This window comes from Camelus bactrianus, chromosome 17 (assembly GCF_048773025.1).
Source record: "Camelus bactrianus isolate YW-2024 breed Bactrian camel chromosome 17, ASM4877302v1, whole genome shotgun sequence".
Lineage (NCBI taxonomy): Eukaryota > Metazoa > Chordata > Mammalia > Artiodactyla > Camelidae > Camelus > Camelus bactrianus.
This window is the reverse complement of record NC_133555.1, coordinates 4,111,447-4,125,550: the sequence shown is the minus strand read 5'-3', so window position 1 is coordinate 4,125,550 and position 14,104 is coordinate 4,111,447. Positions and strand designations below refer to the sequence as shown.

The 14,104-nt window shown below is 42.7% G+C and overlaps 1 protein-coding gene across 1 annotated transcript in view; it reads right to left on the bottom strand.

The window, feature by feature from the left end:
* RAF1 (Raf-1 proto-oncogene, serine/threonine kinase) overlaps positions 1-8,816 on the bottom strand; it is a 59,448-nt gene extending 50,632 nt beyond the window's left edge. The window contains exon 1 of the mRNA XM_074344302.1: positions 8,438-8,816. The gene's annotated coding sequence lies outside the window, so the exon portion shown is untranslated. The remainder of the gene's footprint in view (positions 1-8,437) is intronic.
* Positions 8,817-14,104: the final 5,288 nt, after the last annotated feature.

The window sequence follows — 14,104 nt, the reverse complement described above, 5'->3', positions numbered from 1 at the left end:
AAGAGTAAGGAGCTCTATCATTTTCTAAAAATCTATTTCAACTGCTAGCTGCTTTGAAGAATGTAAAGTTCAGAAAGACAACTCTTCCAGGAGGTTTTAAAGTAAAGAAAAAAAAAAAATCACCATTTACTGAAGACTGACTATGTACTGAGAGCTTTCAGGATGACAGGTAGGCCTACAACAAAATGTGGCACCTTTTTCTGTTGTGATGGGGGAGGGGTAACTTCTTAAGAAAACTGTAAGAATTAGAAGGGTGGAAAGGTCACTCCAAGACTGACTGGAGGAAGAGGTAGGCAATAAAGGATGTTTCACTAGTATCTAAACTTGAAGAGGTAGGTAGCATTTTAATACATGCATGTAAACGATTTTCTTTATAAAAATGGGACCTTATTGTACATATTTTAGTGCCCTTTTTTTTTATTATCATTATCACCCAGGGTTAACTGAAATCGTCATTCACAGGGGACAATGTATTTTAGATTAAAAGGGTATGAAGGTATAAAGAAAGTAACTACAACAACTATGTGTACCAGCTTATCGAAAATCTTTTTTTCAAAAAAGATGACTAGTTGTATAATTAATTCAACTCTTTGAAGAACATTATATACAAATATATTTATAAGGGAGAAAAAAGTCCATCAGATGCAAATAGAGCCAACTTTCTAAGCTTCCTGTTTGCCCATTCAATCTAATTAGCAGTAAGAAAAACGTCTAGGGCCACTTCATATTCATTAGGACAGTTACCAGAAAACAGAAAACAACAAATGTAGGCAAGAATGCAGAGAAACTGGAACCCTCATGCACTGCTGATGGGAATGTAAATGGTGCAGGTGCTGTGGAAAATAATTTTGCAGTTCCTCAAAAGTTGAACAGAATTACCATACCATCCAATAATTCCATTCCTAGGTATATACTAAAAAGAAATGAAAGCAGAGACTCAAACAGATACCTGTAAACACAATGTTCACAGCATCATTATCAACAACAGCCAAAATGTGGAACCCAAGAGTTCATCAACTGTTGAATGGATAAACAAAGTATTTTATGTGTGTCCATGCACATGTGCATACACACAAAATATATATGTAATGGAGTATTATTTGGCCATAAAAGGAATAAAGTCTGATACACAGTATAATATGGATAAACCGTGAAAACACAGTAAGTGAAATACGCCAGATACAAAACTATAAATATTGTATGAGTCCCCTTATGTGAGATGTTGGAATAGGCAAATTTATAGAGAGAAAGCAGAAGAGGGTTTCCCAGAGGCTGAAGGCAGGGAGGAATGAGGAGTTATTGTATAATTGGTCAGGGTTCTGTTTGGGATGACGAAAAAATTCTGGAAATAGATTAGTGGTCATGGTTGCACAACACTGGGAATATACTTAATGCCACTGAATAGCACACTTGAACATGGTTAAAATGGTAAACTTTATGTTATATATAGTTTACCACCACCCCCAAAAGCAAGACTAAGGGGCCCATTCTGCATTGTCAGATAGCTAGATAAATACTAGTCACTCTGAAGGACATGACCTCCATTCTCACAACTGACACCTCTCTGATTCCAGTCCAGGCTAAGATCAAGGAAGGTAGAAGAGGATCATCTATCCTCTCATTCTCTCTGGCTGAAAACTTCCTCCATGTATAAAGTCTATGAATGCAGAAGAAAAGAGCCAGCATGGCAAGAGCAGCTGGAACCAACGAGCCAGTGAGCTGCTAACGCAGGCAAATGTCCTCAAGGAGCCAGCAGTGAGAACCTAGAGCACTCTACAGATAATGCCCAATAGAGGGGGAAGCTAAGCAAGGTAATTCCTTCAAAAGATGTCCTGAATTACAAAGTTCGGAGCGTGAGCTTAGTAAATAGTGTATCCTCTTAATTGTAAACATCTGTGTGGGTGATGAGCAACAGGAAGGCACTAAACCCACAGGTGATTAACCTGTGAATCTCTACTCATTCAATTAACATTTGTTATATAATCAAGACAGTTTTAAGAAGTAGAGATTTAGTGGGGGAGGATATAGCTCGTGGTAAAGCTCGTACTTAGCAATTACGACGGTCCTGGGTTCAATCTCCAGTACTTTCATTAAAATAAATATGTAAATAAACCTAATTACCTTCTCCCCAAAATAAATTAAGTTAAAAAATGTGAAATGACTGTTCATACAGCAGAAAAACAATTAAAAAAAGAAGTAGAGATTTATAAACAAGACACGCCTCACCTCTAAGAAGCTTAAGTCTAGCCAGAAATGTAAGACATCTATACAAAAAATTCAATTCAATAAACATCATTTAGCACCTTAAATTCAATAAATTGAACTGCAATCAGGGGGACCAGCCACTGTGCTAAACTCTGGGTATTCAAAGGTGATTAAGATATAGTCCTCCAAGAAAAGATGAGAGAAGTAATCAAATACTTTTACTGTGTGCATGTGATCAAGTCCTGTTTATTTTAGAAGCATACTAAAGCAATAAATACTTTAATAAAATGCATGTCACAATAAATATATATAAAGTCTATAGCGCACACTACCAAAAAAGTACTTACACAAAGCATTTAGGTTTATATTATAAAATGCAGTATTAAGTGTTGTAATTTAGATTCAATATTTTCACCAAAGCACAGAGGCCTGGTTCCTGAGCTACCCAAATTTTTTCACAAATATCAATAAATAAGGAATTGCACATTGAGTAGGAAGCATTAATTTGAGTTTATAATCTAATGAGATGATAAGCTCACAAATGACCAAACAATAAAGACCGTAAGAAAAATACAAAGGATTTTAAGGTGGGACTCAAGGAAGGAAACACAACAATGATGAGCGAGAAAGAGAGAAAAAGATCAGGAAATAATATGTAGAAGATGGTGTTCAAAAAGGCACTTAAAAGAGGAACATAAAAGTGAGGCAATCGAGTCAATCTCTCCTCATAAGGTCACTGACAGCAGGAACTTGCCTTTTCACTCTCCACACCAGCCTGCACCTACTTAGGTGCTAAAAAAAAATACTTCTGAATTCCACTGAAGACAGTAAGATAAAACCATGTTAGCAAGACATAAAGCAAGAACTGTACGCTTAGTCTGAAAACCAATGGAGACTCCTGGACAATATGCCAAAGGAAGTAAGGCCAGCATATCTACACCTGAATATTCTTGCATCGTCATAAAAGAAGCTATGTAAAAACCCCATAACATATCTCCCTGCGTGTAAGAAAGCTGGGTATCCGGGAAACAAAGGTGAAAGCTGAATTACTCTGCACAGTTTACCTGTAACCTTTGAATTTTGTGGCATGTCACAGTATTATCTAAACAAGACATTAATGAGACTTAATTTTTAAGATTCTACACATTAAAAAAGATAATCTGGCAGTACTGTGGAAAATGCACTTGCATGGGAAGAAATCAGAAAAAGGAGTTCAGTTCAAAGGCTCTAATAACAGTCAAGGCAAATACAGCAATAAAAGCCTGAAGTAATCTGGAGGAAGCAGAAAACAGCTGAAAGAAGCTCAAAAATATAGTTGTCAGTATAATCTGACAGTGACACAAGGGCCCATACCATGAACAGAATTAACTTGACTTTATTGTTATGTATTTTCTATTATAAAAGCAATATATTCAGAGAATACGTAAAGTATAAAGAGAAACATGACCTTACTTCTACTGTTTAACAACCACTGTTAACATCTACGTGCGTTTTCTCCTATGTGTAGGTTCTGAGTTTTTTAAACAGCTTGCGATATAGTTCACATACCATATAACTCACCCATTTAAAGTGTACAATTCAACGGCTTTTATTATGTTCACAGAGTTATGTGCATTCACCTCCACAATCAATTTTATTTTTACTTTATTTCACAATCTATTTTAGAACATTTTCATCACCCCAAAAAGAAACCTCTCCATCACAGTCACTGCCCATTCCCCACTCCCTCCAGCCACTAGCAACCACTAATCTACTTTCTGTCTCTGCAGATTTGCCTATTCGGGACATTACGCATAAACAGAATCATACAATATGCAGTCTTTTCTAACTGGCTTCTTTCATTTAACATAATGCTTGCAAGGCTTATACATGTTGGAGAATGTTATCGTATCAGTACATCATTTCTTTTTATTACTGAATAATATTTCATTGTATTAAGTTCTGTGGTTTTTTTTAACACAACTGTAATTATTCAGATATAGCATTTCCCATGTCATAAATGCTTCATATATGCCATAGTTAATGAAAAGCACAGTGCCCCATCAAGCAGCTATACCACAGTTTAATCGTTTTATTATTGTCAGACTTTTGAACTTTTTCCAGTTTTTTCTATGATAAACAAAATTTCTTAACTGCAAATGCAAACGGGAGCTCCTTTCTGAATGATCTATTTGGATGCAGGGAAATGCCTCTCCCAGAACCTCTGAGCTTCCCAATGAGATTTGCCACAGAGAACAAGAGTCAAGTTCTTCTAGGGAAAACTCAGGATTTCACCTGTTCCAAATCTAGGTAAAGGTCAGATGTTAAAAGTTATCTAAGATTGAAAAGGATGCCACCGTAATTCCCAGATTAAAAATGAAAACTCATAATTTTAAAGACATATTAATTACTATAGTTAAACATTAACAAATGTACATGGAGAAAGATAAATACTTTGTCCAACTGTGATACTCAGTATTAAGTAACTTCAGAGAAGTCAGACCACTTCTGCCTTCCTTAGGAGGCTGGAAGACAATTAACAGGAGAGAACATCTTGACTAAAACAGTAAAGAGGTACTTACTCTTGCTACTGAACGACAGCAAATGAAATCCAACAGGTAGAAAGAGGAAAAAGATGTCACCAGTATAGTTTACAAGGGCCCTCAGAAAAAAATCAGACATATTTAGTTCCCTTAAAACACTGGCTGTCATTGCCTGCAGCTTCCCATTCATTAACCAAAAATGTAAGCAATCTGTACATCACAAAGGCTTTAATTCCAAACTAGTTTTAGGATTGTTAATCCTCACCCAGGAAAATCTCTTAGAATCTGGTCTAAAAATAAAACTGTGTGTCAAGTGTTCCTCAAAAAAAAACTATGTACACTGATTGGAATGTGAAGCAATTAACACACTTCTTGAGTGATTTGCCAAAGAGACTTGAGATAGCCAGGGCCAAAACGAGTAACAAAGAAACAACACCCACTTGACATTTTCCTTGATTAAACTGAGATTCTAGGAGTAATTTTAGAAGAAAAGCTAACAGATCAGAAGTTAACTAGTAAAATCACTGAGAGCTACACAAATATTCTGAGAGAAATGGAGGAACAGAATGACTCAACCACTGTAAAATTCAAGATGAAAACTTTGACATGTAACTAAGAAATTCTTACTCACAACTTAAAGGCAAGAATAGAATACACAGCCATTACTATCATGAGGATTATAGGCAAGGGAGTTGAGCCCTATTCCAGAAATACTAACTGAATTACAACACAAACACCTAGTATTACATTCTGAATCTAGTCAGTTTAGGAAATAAGAATTCTTATACACCCATACACAAAAATATATACACACACGACAACCTAAATCCTGTAAACAATCTCATCCTAAATGAACACAGTGTTCCTTGATTTTCCACTTAATTTAAGTCAAGGTGAGCAATTTTCCAACTAGTCATTGGTTTTGAAGTGACTTCCAAGATTAAAAAAAAAAAACCTTTTCAAGTCAGAGCTCGATTTCATGGTTTCATAAATCCCCCACTGTCATATCAGTCCACTGCCTTTCAAAGGCAATATTTAAAATTCTCTTCTGCAAGTCAATTATTAAGGCATGCTGTTTGACTAACAAACTGCTCCCAAGACCAGGCTTATTATGTATGGTCTATGATGTTCCTAACATGCAAACCCAAGCACTCCCCCACGTAACATTTTTCTATTTTTAGGCAGCAGGTCATTAACAAAGTTTTACCTGAAATTAAAATGTGATAGAATCATACATCTACTACTAACAGACAACTTGAAATAGTAACTACAAGTTATTAATTATATTTTCCATTTAATAAGTAATCTAGTGCTTCTGAGAAAGTCCAATTTAGCTTCCAAGAAGTTGTTGTTTAATCTTCAGAGCAAACTACCTACTTTGGATTTCACAAAGGCATGTTTTAAACTAAAAGCAACTAGGTTCAGAGTTGTAACATAATACTTAATGTTTAACCATTCTCCATTTCATCTTGTAGATACTTTTCATCATAAATGACCAGCTTAACCTGCTTCTCGCTGTTTTCTTCTGCTAAACCAAATCTCATAAAACATGTTATAATGAATTTCAGTCAAGCCTTCTACTTTGAAGGCATACATATCTTTTAAACTACTGACAGGAATTTAACAAGACTAAGCAACTCCATTACAACTTGTATCACAAACACCACATACCTAAAAGATAAATTTTACAACAGAAATAGTAACAGGTTAATTTTCCCAAGTATCCAGTGTTCAACTGGGTCAAATGGTTCTGTTGCATTTTAAACAGCTTAGCCCTTGAAGTGATAAGGGTGAAAACAAGCCAAAAGAATTCTAGTGTTCTTCAGTGGTATATAATCATCACAACCCAAGAAAGATTTGGGAAATGCTAGCTGAAGTCTGTTAATTTATAATAATCACTTTAGCACAAGCATTAGTCACAACAATACAGCTCTCTGGGGAAAATTATGTTCATAGAGCTAAAGACTTTATAACAGAAGTGGAATCCACGGAATCAATCTAAACAAACAATTTACCATGTAAAACATTTAGTAAACTAAAAATACTCACATTTTACACTTTTTCAGATGTTTCACATATTCTGCCAATTTCTATATGACTGAGGAACATTGGTTTATATTCTCAACAGCCATTTAAAATGTCGTACTGGTAGAGTGTACTAAATTTATAAAAACATTTTTGTGAGCAAGTGTAACTTTAGAAGAATCTTTCGCGAGAACCCTCGGAATGTGAGTTCAGTTCATTCGCCAGTGTCAATGCAAAACAACTGACATAAAGCACTTGTCAAAACGTTCTTAGCTGGGTTTAACAAAGTCAATCTTTTCAATTACTGTCAGCTTTAACATCATCAAGAAGAGGAAACTCAGTCATCAGCAAGAAAAAACAATCAGCAACCCTCATTTAAAATAATCCAAATTAAATCAACCAGCTCACTACCTTCAACAAAGGCTCTACACAATCTAGCCAACTTTTGTTTTAGACCCTCATCTCTCACCACTTCCTTCCTGCACCCCAGATTGCTTGCTGCTCCCCCAACTCATCCCAACTGAGTGTCTCCGTGCCTACGGACCAGCTGTTCCTCAGCATAGCATGCTGTCTCCTTCTCCTTACCTGATGAGCACTTACTCATCAGTCCAAAACTCAGCACGAAAGTCCCCTCCAGTGTACAAGCTTCTTCAGCTCCCCCAGGCGAAACTGCTTGTTCCAAATTCTCAAGACACTTGCTAAGTCCATCCTTATCACAGCGCATTGTTCTCACGCCTTGGGAGCGAACGGAGGGCAGGCTCCCTCCACTCAGCCCAGAGAGGACAAGACAGGCAGAAATACTCAATGAACGTGAGCTGAATCCATTCGCGATTTAGACTGAGTGATCCTCTAGAACCCGGTCCCATCTCAAGGTGATACGGGAGAGCCTACCCATTCTTCCCACCCGAGAATGAATACCAGAGGGCACACCCAGAACCCGTGAAAGAGAACAATGAATGAACACAGCCGCCTCGCCTCCCGTGATGTCCAAACTCCGCTCTCTGGGCATCGACTAGCTCTGCAGAGCCTCTGCAGCTGCAGAACTGAAGCGTTCTGGAGGCTCTCACTTCACACAAAAGGCAGCCCTCGATCTTCATTCCAAAGCATCCCGGGGCCAATCGTCAGTATAAGCATCCCAAACCTTTCATTAGTAACCCACAGAGTCCTGAAACCCAAGGGGAGGCCCCAGTGCCTTGCTGGTGGAGCACTGACCCATTTCCTCCTCGCGTTCCCGACTGCTCTCATCTTCCCGAAAAGGGTATCACTTGTGTGACGGACCCTGGGAAAAGCTGCAAGCCCAGGTCCCCCACTCTGCCGCGAGAAAGAAAAGAAATTAGCCCAGCTGAGTGACAACACAGATCCGAGGCAGCTCTGGGCGGATCTTCCCATTGCCCAAGTATAAGGAATGTGCACCGGGTACAGAGGTGGCGCTGGCTCGTTTCCCCGAAACACAAGGAAATCTGAGCGGGGATGTGGGAACTCGGCTCGCCGGCCATGACACCGGGCCCCAGGGCCGTCGCCCGCCCAGCGCCACCCGGAGTGACAGCGGCCTGGCCCGGGCCCTCCGCCCCGCACTCGCGGGGCCACTCCGTCAGCGCCGCCCAAGCCGGACCGCCGGGGAACCCGGCCCCCTCAGCCCCGCCGCCCGGCTCCTCCGGCATCCGGGGCTCGGCCCTGCCGCCTACCTGAGGGAGAGGGGCCGCCTCCGTGTCCAGTCGTCCGGCGGCGGCGTCTGGTCCGCTCCTCCTCCCCGCGGCGGGTGAGGGAGCGGGAGGCGGTCACATTCGGCGCGTCCCCAGCCCAGGGGACGGGGCCCCGGGCAGCCCCTGCATCGTCACACTCGCGCTCCGCGCCTCAGGGCACACGCCCCAAAGCCCGGCCAGCTGGCCCTCTTCGGGGCCCAAGAAGAGCGGCAGGGAAGCCTTCGCGTCTCACACTCGTTCTCGTCTTACTCCCGCCATCTAAGATGGCGGCCCCAGCGCCCGTGATGAAGAGTCTCGGGCGGCCCCGGCAAGCGAGCCCTCCGCTCGGTGCTCCTCCCCCCGACCTGCGGCTCCACCAGCTCTATGCTTCGCGAGCCCGTTTCGCCGCCGACTTCAAACTTGGCTCGGGCATCTATCGCTCTGGCCTGAGCTCAGGCCCCGCCTCCCAGGGGCGTGGCCTGGAGATGGCGCTGGTCGCCATTTTGGATTCGGGAAGGCTGTAGGGCGGGTTCTGATCGGCACCTGGAGAGGCGATGGAACGGGGCAGGCGGTTGGCCGCCCCGAAGGGGTCTGAGGCCTAGAAGGGGGTGGAAGGCCGGCCTGCCGGCATCACAAGGCCCAGAGATAACCAGACATGCCGAGAACTCACAGCTTAGAGGACAGTGTCCAGCTGTGGCGCGTCCTTCCCGGAGTCGGACACATCAGATGTCACATCGCGGCTCCGCTGCTTACCCGTCATGTGGGAAAGTCTCTAAACTTCTCTGAGTCTCAGTTTTCTCATCTGTACATTGGGAATTCCTTTTCCCCCATCAGATTGGTAAAAGGTCACCACTGGTAATATGCAGTCTGGTCCAAGATGCGTGAAAACCTGCTGTGTACCTTCATTCAGCGCTGGAAGGAATGGATATCGGGAGGATGGGGAGGGCAATTTGGCGTTATCTCTTGACATTTTAATGTGTGTACCGTTCCAGCAAGTCCACTTCTAGACAGTAATTCTAGAGAAATAAGTACACATAGGGACAAAAAGGCATGTGCTAAGATGTTTATTGCCATGTTGTTTGCGTTAGAGATAACGCTGGGGGGAAATGTGGATTAATTAAATAGGAAACTGGTTAAATAAAGGGTGCTACCTCCACGAGGCAGGATATCCATCTATTGAAAAGAATGAGCTGGGGGGAGGGTATGGCTCAATCCCCAGTACCACCACTTTAAATAAATAAATAACCTAGTTACTTAGACCCAGCAAAAAAAAAAAAAAGCTTTAAAAAATGAGCTAAATATATGTATGAATTTTTTTTAATCCAAGACATTAAACTTTAAAAAGTAAAACAGGTACAGAATAATTTTACTTATTCAAACACAGGTACACAAAACTACCCAATACTGTGTATAACCTTCATTTAAATTTTCACGGTAAGCCTATTACATACCACACATTGTTCTGGGTATTGGGAAGTCAGCAATAATCAAAAGCTCTGTCTTCTAGTGATAAGAGACCAAAAGAAAATATAAATAATAAATTTAGGTAGTAATATGGACAGAATGAAGGAAAATGAAGATGAAGTCAGAATAGATAATGACAGGAGTATGTGAACCAACATGAAAATAAAAGCAGGAAGTGAGGCGGGTATAGCTCAAGTGGTAGAGCGCATGCTTAGCATGCAGGAGGTCCTGCGTTTAATCCCCAGCACCTCCAAAAATAAAGTAGACTTAATTGTCTCTGCCCACCAAAAAACACTTTTTTTTAATTTAAAAAAAAAAAAAGAAAAGCAGGGGAAAAACTGGAAGGCATTGAATGTGGAGGGACCACGAGGAGATTTTTGTTTGTTTGTTTTAATTAGGAGTAATAACAATAATACCTACCTCACAGGATTAAATGAGATAAGACAGGGAAAGCCCTTAGCATAGAACCTGGGAGTTGAGGCTGACTGCGAGGCTCAAATTTGGACTCTGCCACTTCCTCATCTGTGACTTGGACAAATCATTTAAACCTCGGTTCCTCAATTTCCTCATCTGTGATGAGAAAGTGATGGCACCCACCTCTTAGAGTTACAAGGATTTAGTGAGTTTAAGGTGTAAAGTGCTTGGAACAGTGCCTGGCTCGCATTAAACACGACAGAGGTGTCAGCTGCAATTACTATGATTACCTCTTATCGCATCATCACTGCTCAGGGCAGAGCTGCAAAGCCACCCTTGCTGCCCCCTAGGGCATTCCTTCCCTCAGCCGCCCCCAGCTGGTGTTTGCCCTGCACTTCACAGCTTAGGCAGCTTAAGGAGCCTGTGCCTCATTCAGACCTCCAGTAAGAGTAGCTACTTCATTTTTTCAAAAATAATTTATCAGGGTGAAGTACACATAAGATGAAATTAGCCATTTTAAAGTGAACAACTCTGGCATGTAGTGCATTCACAATGTTATGCAGCCACCACCTCTAGTTCCAAAGTAAAGCCCCTTACCCATTAAGCATTGTCCCCCCGGCCCCCTCTAATCCCCACCCAGCCCCTGACAACCACCAATAGGTGTTCTATCACAATGGGTTTTTCTGTTCTAGATATTTCATATAATGGAATCATATAATGTGTGACCTTTTGTTCTGGCTTCTTCCACTTAGCATAATGTTTTCCAGTTCATCCAGGTGGTTGCACGTAGCAGTACTTCATTTCTTTTTATGGCTGAGTATGTAAGTATATACCACACTTTGTCCATCGATGGACATGCGGGTTGTTTCCATCTCTGGGCTGTTGTGCCTGGTGTCGCTGTGAGCATGGAAGTACGTGTTTTGTTTGAGTACTTGTTTTCAGCTTTTTCAGGCATATCCCTAGGAGTGGAATTGCCGGACCATCATACCAGCTGGACCAACACCACTGGGTTGCATGTCCCCTGCTGTGGACATCTCTGGTTTGGTGGTAGGAGGTCAGGAGAGCTAGAGTTATTCGGAAAGGTCTCCAAAGAGGAACAGAGGAAAGGAATGAGTCAGAGAAGGCTTGAAGGAAGAACAGATGTGCCCTGATCTCAGGTCAAACAGAAGAGGGAAAGAATGGGAAGGGTCTGTTGGTGGGGGGAGGGCACAAGGTGGGGCTAATGTGGAAATTCTCCTGTGTGTCGGACTGTTGGACTGTTCTGCTTCTTAATTTGGGAAGTGGTTACATGGGTGTGTGCATACACATATATATATGAGTATATATACACATACATATATGTAGAAATCGATGTGTGCAGTTTTTTATACATTTGTTACATCTCAGTAAAAAAATTCTTTTGAAAGATGGCAATAAGGCCTTTAAGCCTGCCAAAAGAGATGCATTTGGCAGATGAAGGAAAGAAAAACTGCACAAATAAGACCTAGCACTTTGGGAGCTTCTTCATGTCATCAGGCATTTCACATCATCTTCAATACACATCACAACTTGAAAGGCCTGATCTTCACATGAGGAGCCCTTCAGAGAGGGTAATTAATCCCAGGACAAAGCTGGGAAGTGGGAGCAGGGGTCTGGTTCAGCTGGTCCATTCATTCCTTATCCAGGATGAAGGAGTGAAGATTCCTGTTGTGCCTAATATGTGCCAGGCCCTGTGCTAGCCCCCAGCCCACAGCAGCGAACAAGCCACAGTCTCTGTCCTTAAGGAACGCAGGGTCTAGCAGAGGTTACAGGCAGCTCACAAGTAATCCAAGAGATGGACGTGAGACTCAGAACTATGGAAAATCTGAGAAGAAATGGGAGGGGCTGTGCCTTTAGACCCAGCAGCCAAGGAAGGCCTCTCTCAGGAGGTGATCGTTAAGCTGGGCACTGAAGTGAGGAGCCCGAGGAAGAACGTTCTGAGCAGCTGGAACAGCAAGTGAAGGGCCGTGGAGTGGGGAAGGAGCGCAGGCCAGCGTGGCCGCAGCGCAGGCGGGGCGGGGAGCTGCAGCCGGCGCGGTGGGAAGAAGACAGAGGATGGAGTCAGACTGGGTCTGACTCCCACACCCCTGCCCTTTCCATGCCATCCTGCCTCTCCGGCGTGTTTAATCTTAGTCACAGATGAGTCTGAAGTGTGGGCCCAGCCTGGGCTGGGTGCTGGAGAGACAGAGCCATATAAACAAACAATTACCCCACAGGCTGGTCCCAAGGTGCTCTAATGGGGGAGGGCACTCGGGGGAGGGAGGGAACGACCAGTTCTGCCAGGGAGGGTTAGGGAGGCCTCTGCAGAGGCAGCGTTTAAGCTGAGTCTTCAAGGAGGAGTCAGAATTTTCCAGACTGCGAAGGGAGGGAGGGCAGGGCAGGAGGTAGGAATAATGGGAAACAGCAAGCAATCCTCCAGGTTGGAGATGACCTCCCTGGGGCAGGGAGCCCAGAGAGAATGGTGAAGGGGAGGCCTGCAGGGGATGTCTGGCCAGGACCAACCTCCCTCCAGCCATAATGGGGGGGTGAGGGGCTAGCTCTCGGGGTGCCAACAACAGTGCATGCTGTGGTATCACATGCAGGGAAGCCCAGGGCAGTCATGTTGGAAACCAGTTACAAATTCAGACCTGGGCGCTCTCATAAATTACTTGGGGCTTATAACCTGGAACAGTGTCTATGGGAGTCAATTTGGCAATATCAAAATTATAAATTATAAATTATAAACCTTTTGCCCCAGAAATTCTCTTTCTGAGGATTTATCCTGCAGATAGACATGTAAAATGATGTGAATGTGGAAAGATGTCCAGGAAACACTGTAGAATGAAGGAAAACAAAAAGAACCAAGGGACAAAACAGTCTGAACTATACACCACTTTCTGTGGAAAGGAAGGAAAACATTTGCTGCTCAGGCTTAAATTAACTCTGAAGGACACACAAAATGCTACTTAATGTTGATCACAGGCTAAGGGGAGGGTGGGAACCAAGTAGATAAAGAGTGGAAAAAATAATTTTCACTGCCTAAGTTTTTACGATTTTTATTTACTTATTTTCATGTTGGAGTGGGGTTTTTTTGTATTTTCTGTTGAATTTAATTTTTTTCTTTTTTAGATCTAATTTGTATTCATTTAGTTTTCTTGTTTGTTTCTTGAACTTTTATAACTTTTTTAAGTTGGAAAACTTTTGTCATTTTAAATTCTTGAACCACATGAGCGTGTTAGCCACTCACAAATTTAATAAACAAAAAACAAAAAACAAAAAACAAAACAGGCCTGGAGGTCAAATGAAATGGTCCACACTGGACAAGGAGGTTAGGGATGAGGGAATAAGAGATGGGGCAGGGTCAATAGTCCCTCCGGTAGCACCTTGTCCATGGTTCACCCCCCCTACCCACAAACTCAGTGTGACCCCCACCAGGACACTAACCACCCAGGACTCCAAGGGCTAGGCCTCAAGCAATGCCCTCTGGGTTGCCTAGGCCCCTGGGTACCTGGCCAGCTTCTCCATACTTCCCAGGACCACATTTCTTTCTACTCTAGCGGCCCAGCTACAGGGCCCAAAGATAAAAAAAAAACCCTGACTGGTCAGCCCCACCTACAGGGGCTGATGGGGGCCTCGAACTGAGCTGGCCAGTGGAGATATAGAGATGCCAGCATGGTCCCCGCCCTCAAGGGGCTCACTGAGCAGGAACAAAGGAAGTACAGCCATGTGCAAGGAACTCAAACAGGACAGTCTGAACAGGGCTCAGCCCTTCCTGGAGCATGGGATTCAGGCCTG